Here is a 12281-nt window from a genome sequence, read left to right on the forward strand (position 1 = left end):
TAGTAGTCTTACTGCTAGTGTGAGGGCCTTTTGGCTACTAATGCTAGGGTAAAGGAAATTAGTAGTAGTCTTACTGCTTGGGTGGGGGCGTTTTTCCTACTATTGCTTGGGAAAGGAACTTAGTACTAGTAGTAATCTTACTGCTTGGGTAAGGGCCTTTGCTGAGTTAAGGGCCTTTCATCAGTTCTACGGTTCACTGAACTACTTGTTTATTCTTTGAACAGAACTTCTATAAGTTTAACGACTCTCGAGTTGCGTTTTTATGACTCTTTGGAGCATTGCTGGATTGTTGCGCGAGGTTTTTAATGGCATTGTTTTGTTTTCATGGCAGATTAACTTTCGAAAACAAGATATTACAACCAGATTTGAATGGTAGAGATTGCCCTAGGCAATTATTTCTCAACCCAACCCAACATTGAGGTACTAAGGGTCTATACAAACTAGTGGTTGAACCGTCCTTTGTACGGGATTAGGCGTATGTACATGGCAGATTAACTTTCGAAAACAAGATATTACAACCAGATTTGAATGGTAGAGATTGCCCTAGGGAATTATTTCTCAACCCAACCCAACATTGAGGTACTAAGGGTCTATACAAACTAGTGGTTGAACCGTCCTTTGTACGGGATTAGGCGTAACTTTGAAGTGCCGCCATTTTGAATCAGGATGTGCGCAAAGTTTGGTTGCAATAGTCGGTTCTTGAAGAAAAAGTCCTTAAAGGCGTGATTGACCGTCAAGGAGCGCTTACACTAGTCATCAACATCGAGATCGCCTGGAACCCATATGAAGCACAGGCAAGATCAAAGGATTTTGGACACGGTCAATCAATGCTTGACCAAAGTGTAAACGCGGCTTCACATTTAATTCCGAAAAATAAATATCACATTTAATTCCGAAAAATAAATATGATTAACTCATAAATCCATGTTCAGTGGAGATTTGAGCTCCCACTGACAGCATTGACCTTATTGCTAATCAAATTTCCATGTTTTTTTGCGTCCTATCTCTCGTTTTTTTTGGCGAATTTTGGCCTGACCAGTTTCGGATCGTCCAAATGGCTATTTGGTTCGTCCTACACAAGAATGTGTTTGTGATGTGTGTGGAAATCATATAATTATGCCCAATACGAGCGCAAGATTTAGGACTTAATTATCTCGGTGTGTGTGTGTGGATTGGATGAAGATTTAAACATATTTTGGCAATTATCCCCCACACACGATTTTTTGGTTCTACGATATTCTTTTTGGTTTATACGCAATAATTCAATAAGGAAAAGTCATTAACCTTGATATATCGTGATATCGGCACGATGTTTGTGTAGTTTAAAGTTTTCGAGGTCAACCGAATTTGAAATTTTGACGCTGAAGTTCAATCAAAGTGTTGGTGAAAACGTGCCCGCGCATAAACATCAGAATTGCCAGAGAGTGGACGTAGAAACTTAAGAGTTGGAGGAGTGTGGAGATGTGAGAAGAGTGAGTGAGTTAGTTGTAAAAAAGAACTACTCTTTTCAGTGAACTACTCAGTCAGTGACTCAAACCTTGAAACTTGTACTTACCCAATTTCAAATCCCTATAGTCCTATAGGTTAATGAATCGGATGGAGGAACAGAAGGGTTGAAATAAATAGGTATAGGGAGTTAGAATCTGAGTAGTCCACTGAAAAAGAGTAGTTCTTTTTTATAACTCACTCCTTACACATCTTTAATGACTGAGTATATTAGCATTTAGCATGAATGTATTTGCCCCTATAGCCGGGTCACGAACCTACAAAACTCTAGATTTCATATTTCAATGATCCAGAAATTGACCACACATCACTTCACAACCTACAGCTCAGATCAGTTGCGTGTACAGCTCATAGAGAGGGCAACACACCCAATTACTGAATACCAAGCCACTTACACGCAAGGGTATACTTACCAAAGTACTTCACATACTAATTTTAAAACTCTCTCACAGCTAGGGAACTTACCTGAAAACAAACAAAGGAAAAGAAAATTAGTCGGTTGTTAACGAAAGATCAGCTTGGACTGACTTTGATTTACGTGACTATGCCAAAAGCATCAAATAATATTGTTAAATCAATATTGCGAATTCGGACAGCATTGAGCAGAAAAGAACCACCCATGAGGGGCATTGCCATTTTCCCCACATCATTACTTTTTTTCATTTCCTAAATATGTATTATTGTTCTAAAGATATTTATTCTGCATGTGTTCTCTTGCGCTGTGGAATACGCAGAGCCAAAGGATTGAGTTACAAGCGGGAGGTATAAACACAACAGTATTAACACTATCCAGATGTGAAGTTTTTGAGATTTTGGATACAGGTACCGATACTCCAAATAAGTAAATATTTTGTATTTTGCCAGCCTAGTCAGCTGGGAATAATAATAATAATAATAATAATAATAGTGCTTATTTATACTGCTCGCATATTAGGACTGTAAAGTCCCTTTACTCCAGCAGTAGGCTACTACTATTATTGTGGTCAAATTCTCAAATTATGTTGAGGATAAAATTCCATACCTCGGCTGGGATTGAACCCACGCCCTCCTGTTTACCAGTCGAGCGCCTTGACCACTACACCACCGAGGCAGGTATTAGATACAGGGAACTATAATAAAGTAATAATGAAGGTCTTATACTTCCGAAATCGAAAAAGACAGGATAGGGGAAAACCAGCCGTTCCGAGAACGAACCTTGTTTGATTAGGATAAAGTTCGCTCCGGGCGGGAATCCGCGACCTACCGCTTACAAGGCAGATGCGCTACCCTCCAAGCTAACTAGACTTAATGAGTCGTAACTTGCCCATTCGAAAAGTACGTCCCTCATTATCCTCGTTAAATAGGCGAGAAGAGATGTACAAATACATACGAGTATGTATGTAATAGTCTCCAATTAGCTGATGCGTCAACACAGGAACCCCTTTTGTTGGGTAATTGTTGGCTTTAAGATAATTGACCAACTAAAAATGTTGTTAGGGACACCACAAAGTAACACATTTGTAATCGAATCCTTTATCTATGGCAAACATCTAGTCCAAACCCTTCGGAATGACTAACGAGCACTTCACCACTAAACCAATCGTATGTTGCAAGCACATGTAAACCACAATCAAGTTCTCGGATTGTTCAGATCTAGTAGTGACTGACCATGATATCATTCATCACCGCAATGAATCCAATGGCCATCGACAAACCACGTGAATCAGTCAAAGCCAAGTTATTTCATAATCCCATGCTGTTCAAGAGTCAAGACTTCAAGATCATATCACAAGAGGCAAATGATAACATACATAGCAGTATTATAAGAGCCAAGATAACATAACAGCCATAAGATTATGGTTCTCTGAGAAACCTACGAGTACGAGACCAATATACCAATGGAAATAATAGTACTATGAATTCTCGAGTATGGATGATCTCAGAATAGTTCACAACCACAGCGTGTAACAAACTAACTAGGTAGATGGAGAAGATTGAAAGTTTAGGTGGGCACCTAGTTAGCTTGGAGTGTAGCGTGTTTGCATTGTAATGCCTTGTAAGCGCTAGGTCGATTTGCCACCCGGACTAACTTTATTCTAAAGAGATAAGGTTCGATTTCGGAATGGCTGGCTTCCTCCTATCCTGTCCTCCTCTGTCTGAGATTTCGGGACCCAATTTCCATGAATCCTTGAAGTTTACCGTTTGTTTCACATATGACTATGTAGTCAATAGCGTGTTGCTATGTGGTCAATACTCAATAGCGGCTTTTGCTGGCCCCACTTAGACTCGATACGGTTGTGTGAGTAGGCGTATAACTAGTGGCCAAAAGAGGGCCACAAAAAACGTTAAAACTCCATCGAACATCAGAGTTTCATTCAACAACCAAACGTTGCAGGTTACCACGAGTTACATCCGGTATATGATAGATAAACTTTATTCATTTTCATGAAACGACCTGAATATGAGTTCGAGGACTTCTTAATGTTAAACCCCGTGTCTGCAGATACAGATCGAGAGTGTTTGCAGTAACTGGTGCATTGGTTATATGATTGCATACCCCCGTGTATTTGAAACATGAATAACTTTGCGCGCAGAGTGGAGTCATATTGCAATTTCGCGAAGTCATATTGCAATTTCAATACAATTGCGAAAAGAGGGTAATATTATATACGATGCTGAAATTATGAAACAATTCACATACAAATCTCGGAGCGTGGATAGTGATAAGGTGTGAATCGACATAGATCGATGATCTATCAACGTCGATCGACGGCCGACGACATGTGAAGACACGCTCGGAGCGTGGATAGTGATAAGGTGTGAATCGACATAGATCGATGATCTATCAACGTCGATCGACGGCCGACGACATGTGAAGACACCCGTTAGCCTGTCTTCGGTAGCTCGTTGTGTTCGCCTGATAATGAGGTTGTGGGTTCAAATTCTAACCAAGACAGCGACTTTAATCTTCTGACACATCACGAACAGCTAGTTCGGGGTACGCTTAGTCTCGTGAGGGCATTTGAAGGATTAGTTGAAATTGACTTGCTGTTTAGTGGGTTTTAAAAATGGCTTGATGAGCTTGGTTGTTCATTTTATGTTTCACAAAACCTTGTGTGGTGGTTTTTATTTGGTGATTCTGCTTGGGTTGTTGTAATGTGTTTCGAAGAGTTGTTGATGTTTCTGGTGGTACCAGAATAAGCCTGTCTTGGTAGCTCATTGTGTTCGCCTGATAATGAGGTTGTGGGTTCAAATTCTAACCAAGACATCGACTTTAATCTTCTGACACATCACGAACAGCTAGTTCGGGGTACGCTTAGTCTCGTGAGGGCATTTGAAGGATTAGTTGAAATTGACAAAGGTGGTATGAAGCCTGCTATGACCTTCGCAGTTGAACGATTTCTTTCTGACTTGACTTCAAGCCTCTCATGGGAGTCACAGGCAAAAATTGAAGGAAGGAAAGCTTCTGTGGAGATAAATGAGATTATCTATAGGTGACCTAGGCACAGTGTCAAGTCTAAATAAAATATTCTTTCTATGAAAGCTTCTGTGGAGATAAATGAGATTATCTACAGGTGACCTAGGCACAGTGTCAAGTCTAAATAAAATATTCTTTCTATTAGAATATTCCAGTTATCTCCATATCTTCTCAAATCTGGATTGGCTGACCATTCAGTGGTGTATCTATGAAAGCTAGGACTATGAGCAGTGAGCACACTAGTCTCATGGGAACGAACTACGCCGGGTGTGATAAGGGCTTAAGCCTAGGTACTGATCCGTCATCCCGTCAAAAGTGTTCTATATCTATAAGTCTCATGGGAGGCGTAGTCTCTATGGGAGGCTAGAGAAGCACCGCTTTCCCTTCGTCTATTCAATTTTCTCTCACCCCTACTTATTTTCTCATGTGCATTGGGGACTTCTTGTCTTTAGACAGAATGTGTTATTATTTCATGTTCATGCAGATAGAAATCTTATCAAGATACAACAGACCTGCTGGCCTCACGGGGAGACCTACGCGTGTGTGTCTATTTATCCTAACACTGAAAAATAATACGTACCTAGCTAGTGATGTGTAAATCTATGTATAAATAGGTATTATTCTACTATTCTTGCTAGGAATCGATAAATCGATCAGAATCCATTCTTCTTTGAGGGAGCGAAAAAGAAGACGAGGGAATTCTAACCATAGAGGTCTTATCGTCACGATATCCAATACAGGATAGGAGAAAGCCAGCCCTTTCGAGAACGAACCTTTATCAGTCCAGGACAACGTCCAAGCTAACTAGGCTGGTCCATCGTTTTCAGTGGGTCTACCGTAATCTTTAGAGGTTTTACCGAAACATTTCACATGGATATTGACACTGATCATTGTGTGACGCACCATCCTGTATTGTATTTATAGTTAATCCATCCCGTATACATATGTTTAATATGATCATAGATCTAGTTACTCGTTAGTGTGAATACCGCCGCCCGTTTGAACTTCAATACAGTAGAACCTCGATTATTTCAACTCTCTATTATTTCAACCCCAAAATCGGCATTATTTTCTAGCATTCAAAGGATTCGATAGGGTACTTATTCCCTATTTTGTTCTTTTGTACCTAAATTTTGCCCTTTTACCATTGTTTCAAACGGAACTTTGATTATTTCAACTTTCAATTATTTCAACCACCCTCGGTCCCAATTAGTTGAAATAATCGAGATTCTACTCTATCCGAACAGCTCTCTGGTTAGAAACATCTCGGGTCTTGTATACAACATGCACCCAACATTGCCTTGCAGCTAGCCGTGGTAGAGTCTATTTCAACTCTCTATTATTTCAGCCCCAAAATTGGCATTATTTTCTAGCTTCTCTATTTTGTTCTTTTGTACCTAAATTTTGCCCTTTTTCCATTGTTTTAAACGGAACTTTGATTATTTCAACTTTCAATTATTTCAACCACCCTTGGTCCCAATTAGTTGAAATAATCGAGATTCTACTGTATCCGAACAGCTCTCTGGTTAGAAACATCTCGGGTCTTGTATACAACATGCACCCAACATTGCCTTGCAGCTAGCCGTGGTAGAGTCATTACTCGAATGCGTATGTTACGAGACAGAGCCGAAATCAAACGACCAAGACGAGTTGTCAGCCTAGTAACAACCTGAGTGATCCAGTAACTGGCGCTTTGGATCTGGAGGTTGGTGGTTTGAATCCAAGTCAAGTCATAAAATTTATCCAGGTGTAAAGATGGGGGGACGATATTTGTGACAAGCATTTAAGTATACTTAACAGTTAACACAATTAAAAATTCCTTTTTAAACCAGTAGGCCTGGTTAGCTTGGCAGGTCTGCCTGCCTTGGGAATCAAACCCGCGTAAGGTCACGAGTTCAATTCCCGCCCGGGGCGCACTTTATCCTTAACAGATAAGGTTCAATATCGGAATGTCTGGCTTTCTTCTATCCTGTCCTTCTCTCTTCGTTTTCAGGAGAATAAGACCTTAGCAGTTACAGTTCCCTCTATCAGAGCTCTTAAGAAAAGTATGTGTTTTCAACCCTAACTTTCCTTAAGTTGTGGTCTATTACTCGAATGCGTATGTTACGAGACAGAGCCGAAATCAAACGACCAAGAAGAGTTGTCAGCCTAGTAATAACCTGAGTGATCCAGTAACTGGCGCTTTGGATCTGGAGGTTGGTGGTTTGAATCCAAGTCAAGTCATAAAATTTATCTAGGTGTAAAGATGGGGGAACAATTTTTGTGACGAGCATTTAAGTATACTTAACACAATTAAAAATTCCTTTTTAAACCAGTAGGCCTGGTTAGCTTGGCAGGTCTGCCTGCCTTGGGAATCAAACCGCGTAAGGTCACGAGTTCGATTCCCGCCCGGGGCGCACTTTATCCTTAACAGATAAGGTTCGATATCGGAATGTCTGGCTTTCTCCTATCCTGTCCTTCTCTCTTCGTTTTCAGGACAATAAGACCTTAGCAGTTACAGTTCCCTCTATCAGAGCTCTTAAGAAAAGTATGTGTTTTCAACCCTAACTTTCCTTAAGTTGTGGTCGTTCGTAGCTTCCCCTTTTGAAATTCTCACGCTTCGCCACTGCTGATCAATTTCCAAATGGTCACACTGGGTTGACTTGGGTAATCAATGGACAGATTGAACAGTGCCGATTACTAGCGCGGTAGAGTACCGACTACTAGTGCGATGGGATTTTTAATCAATGTTTGATAGAGATCTTCTTCCGGTGTTCTTCCGTTGTAGTCAATGGTTATAGTCAGTCAGGCCCGTCGGAAGGAAGCGTAGTGGCCCGTAGTCGCCTGATTCCGTGGTTGGTAGTAAATAGTTATAGCTTATAGCCATAAGGCCTGTCGCACATTGGAAGAGTAGTAGCGCGTAGGTGCCTGAAGCCTGAAAATCCAAACCTATGAAAATGGTACCAATGTACCCAACATAGATGGTTGGGGAATAGTTGGCCGGGCGAATTTTATGCTAATAATGTTCGTTCTCAGAACGGCTGGCTTTCTCCTACCCTGCCTTCCTTCTCTCTTCGCTTTCGGGACGATAAGACAGTTTCCTCTATCAAACCTCTTGAAAAAAAATCCTTGTTAGGTAATTCTACAAAATGGTACGTATCAATCGTATGTTAGATAAGATAATACATACTTATAGTACCTTTTTTTTTTAAGAGGTTTGACAGAGGGAACTGTAACTGCTATGGTCTTATCGTCCCGAAATCGAAGAGAGAAGGAAGACAGGATAGCAGAAAGCCAGCCGTTCCGAGAACGAACATTATCCCATCAGGATAAAATCCGCCCTGGGCGGGAATCGAACCCGCGGCCTAGCGCTTACAAGGCAGACGCACTACCAACTAAGCTAAGTAGGCTGGCACATTTATTTCGATCGAGAAGAATAATATGAATAGTATGATCTCCACATACCAAACATCCCTGCTCAAAGTTCCGCTTTATGTAAACACTACCTACGTAGGTACCTACCTATATGATAATAATAGTGCTTATTTTTACTGCTCGCATAGGACTGATAAGTCCCTTTACTCCAGCAGTAGGCTACTACTATTATTGTGGTCAAATTCTCAAATTATATTGAGGATAAAATTCCATACCTCGGCTGGGATTGAACCCACGCCCTCCTGTTTACCAGTCGAGCGCCTTGACCACTACACCACCGAGGCAGGTAATTTAGGATTTTCCAAATCGGTATAATTTGATCCACGCTTCCAATGTTTACCTATACTTTGCTGGCACCGGTTGCTATATTCAAATGACACAGCTACTCATTTTCCTCATGAGGCTGAGTGGGCCCCGGTCCAAGGATGATTAGGAGGTTCTCAACTTGTGCCCCCCATTATTATGTTAAGGCGGTCTCTTCTTTACCCCCTGTGTGCCGCATCCATTTTTGTTTGGGCTCTCCCAAATTTTAGGAGAAGGTCTAGCTAGCCCTGTGTGCCGCATCCATTATTGTTTGGGCTCCCTCAAATTTGAGAAGGTCTAGTGCTCCCTTGAGTCTTAATTTCGGTCTAACGCCGCCTTCTTATTTTTCAGCTCTCCTGTTTTGGCGGCCCTGCTTGGACTTGGAATGAAGTTCGACAGCAATATTATTTCCACGCCTTCGCCAAACAGCAGCCGGATTTGAACTTCCGAAACCCCCGAGTACTCACCGAACTAATCGTAAGTCAACACATGTAGATTCGTAGAAGCTCAACCCGTCCTTTGGGGCTGACCAGCCCCTACACCTAAGCCTCAGTTTGGGCTTTTTTTGTGTGTGAGTCAACCCATGTAGTCTATGTAGTTATCTTCTTCGCTAGCGTAGTTAGCTTGGTTGGTCCTTACGATGGTTGACTGAAATCCAGGACGACCCTATTAAACATGGCTAGAGAGCTAGAGACCATTACCTCAGTGTAGGGACTTTTAGTATTCGGTGACAAACTACCCGACTCCTCACATTAACCTCACCCAGTCGTGATTTGTATAAATATGAAGATACCCTCCTATCTTTCCCCCATTTACATTAACAAGCACCAAAACCTTGGTGATTGTTGGGGATACTTTTTTCTCTAATTAGAATGAGTGACATATTTACGAGATATTTGGATAAGGGGGGTGTGTTTGGTTATTATACATACCAGGTCGCAGTGACATGGGGCGTTTATTGTAGCCGATGGCCCTACTTATACCAAAGGACCACTTTTCATTTTGCAATTCTCTTATTATATTCACACAATCGTTTCTTCAATCATCACTACACACAGGATAATAATGGGTTTTTTTAAATTTAACTACTAAATAACTCACGATACAACCCTGTAAAAAAATGGTAATCCAATAAATTCGCCTTGAAACCATTGCTCTTCTAGTAGGGCAACACTATGCAAGAGTCGCATCATCCGTACCATCACCACGACATGTCCAAGTCCCAAATGGGCATTTCTCTACATAATTTTAGTCCAGGATAAATACCAGCCAAGCGTGTGTGGCGGAAATAAACTTCAGACCGAGGTCTCTTGACGGTTTGAGTGTGAGTGCGGATTTGCGGAAGTTCTAAATACGGGTACTTTATGTCCTGGTTTAAGCGTATTCTCATGGGAATACGGTAACAATAAAAGGTTTCCAAGCGGTCACCCATCGAAGTGCCAGCCATTCCGCTCGGACCATCCAAGCGTGTGTGGCGGAAATAAACTTCAGACCGAGGTCTCTTAACGGTTTGAGCGTGAGTGCGGGCAGTTCTGAATACGGGTACTTTATGTCCTGGTTTAAGCGTATTCTCATGGGAATACAGTAACAATAAAAGGTTTCCAAGCGGTCACCCATCGAAGTACTTACAAAATACGAGTACATCATCCCTTTCAGAAAATGGAGGTTTACAGCCACCTCAACCACTCACCCTCAATGACCAGCCACTTCGGCTAAGATGATTATGGAATCATTTCTTCCTTCCTTGAGACACCATCAAGGTTTTTGTATGTATAGTAGTGGTAATACTTATGTATAGCTTTGCTAGCTTAAAATGCGAGATTTTTTGGAGCTTTCCATAGCTTTGCTAGCTTAAAATGTCCGATTTTTTGGAGAGCTTTCCATTAAGATATTTTTCCCTATCCTTTTGGAGCAATCCTTTCGCGATATCGGTTAATTTAAAAGTATTTTGGTGAGTAGGACGGTAAGCCTATTTCTGGTACTCTCCATCAATCCCCCTTCTCTCAAGGAAGTAACCAAGGCAATGTAACATGTTTTGTTCTTCTACGATAGTGAGTTATGCAAAGAAAAGAAAACGGGCGAAAGAAACCGCAAAACCGAACTTTTTTTCCACTCTGAAATATAAATAAATAATCAAAACAAATATGTATACCTTATAGCTACCTAATAAAATAATAATAATAATACTATTGGAAGGCAAAAATACAAATACACATATACGACCATATACATTATACACAACTACAAAACATGTTACATTTTAATACAGGACATTGATACTAAATACTCAATTAAATAAGTACCTGATAAACCTATAAAAAAAACCTTACGGTCATCAATAATTGTGAGACATTAAAAGCAGAATTAAATAGGTGCATTTACAACCCAATTAACTTGAGGAAAAAATAAATAAATAAATAAAATAAAATAAAAAATAAGATTCGGACATTACACTTTGATACTTACAAAATAAAATTGGAGATTTCGGACCCACAAATCTTTCCAGTACAAGTTTAATACAAAAGCCCCGCGCAAAAATGACATTTCAAGCACCCAAATTGATTTCAATCCCAAAATCACATGGCCCTTATTATGAATGGCTAGAACCACAACCTGAATTTAAACAGGGTTTAGTTTAACAAATAGTTAAATCTGATTGGCTAAAAAGTTTAGAATTAACCAATCAGAAGAAGGGTTTAGTTTAACAAATAGTTAAATCTGATTGGCTAAAAAGTTTAGAATTAACCAATCAGAAGATGGGTTTAGTTTAACAAATAGTTAAATCTGATTGGCTAAAAAGTTTAGAATTAACCAATCAGAAGACTTCCTTAGTTAAACTGGAACCACCTTACGGTCATCAATAATTGTGAGACATTAAAAGCAGAATTAAATAGGTGCATTTACAACCCAATTAACTTGAAGAATAAATTCTTATTCAGTCCTTTAGTAGCTATTGGCATTTTAGAAACTTTGATAATTCCATAATTATCAATATCTCAATTTTTTGGTTACGTAGTACGTACCTACCTAACTTCTCGTAAGTACCAAATAGGAGTACCTACCAATGCAAAGGTCCAATGCATAGCAAAATACTCTCACTACAGAAAAGTCATACAAAATGCATATATGTACCGTGTACCCATGTACGTATATACGTATTAGTTTCTCCCATTTTCTCCTCCATAATAATTCAAAAGGTAGAATTTCACAAATCGTAAAATTTCAACAGATTGCCATCACGAGTCGCGAGTTTTAATTCGAAATGTGTCACAAATTGTTAGATATGCCCAAAGAACTTCGTAATTCTATTTTCTAACAAATTGCAACTCAACAAGATTTATACATATTCTAAGGACAAACAAATTAAATAAAACAAATTCGCCCCAAAATAATGTTGGTTATATCTGACCCACTATTTACCAAAAGCACCCAAAAATTTATTATTCTTTAGTATATTTTCCTCCCTTTTTTTAAGCAGTTAGATTTTGAAACATGTGAACCCCCATTTTATTGTTTGAATTAAAAAAATTGGAAAGCACTGGGATCGAACCCAGACCCTCTAGAGGAGGGGCAAATCTTACCTGGGTGGGGGAGGTAGGTG

At 40.0% G+C, this 12281-nt stretch overlaps 1 long non-coding RNA gene across 1 annotated transcript; it reads right to left on the minus strand.

Moving 5' to 3' along the window:
- Positions 1-501: 501 nt before the first annotated feature.
- LOC113470490 lies at positions 502-1976 on the minus strand. The gene is made up of 2 exons (XR_003393531.1): positions 1920-1976; positions 502-772 (listed from the first exon to the last, which is right to left on the minus strand). It is a non-coding gene; the product is annotated as an uncharacterized LOC113470490 (long non-coding RNA).
- Between the last annotated feature and the right edge of the window lie 10305 nt (positions 1977-12281).

This window comes from Diaphorina citri, unplaced genomic scaffold (genome assembly GCF_000475195.1).
Source record: "Diaphorina citri unplaced genomic scaffold, Diaci psyllid genome assembly version 1.1 scaffold1626, whole genome shotgun sequence".
Classification (NCBI taxonomy): Eukaryota; Metazoa; Arthropoda; class Insecta; order Hemiptera; family Psyllidae; genus Diaphorina; species Diaphorina citri.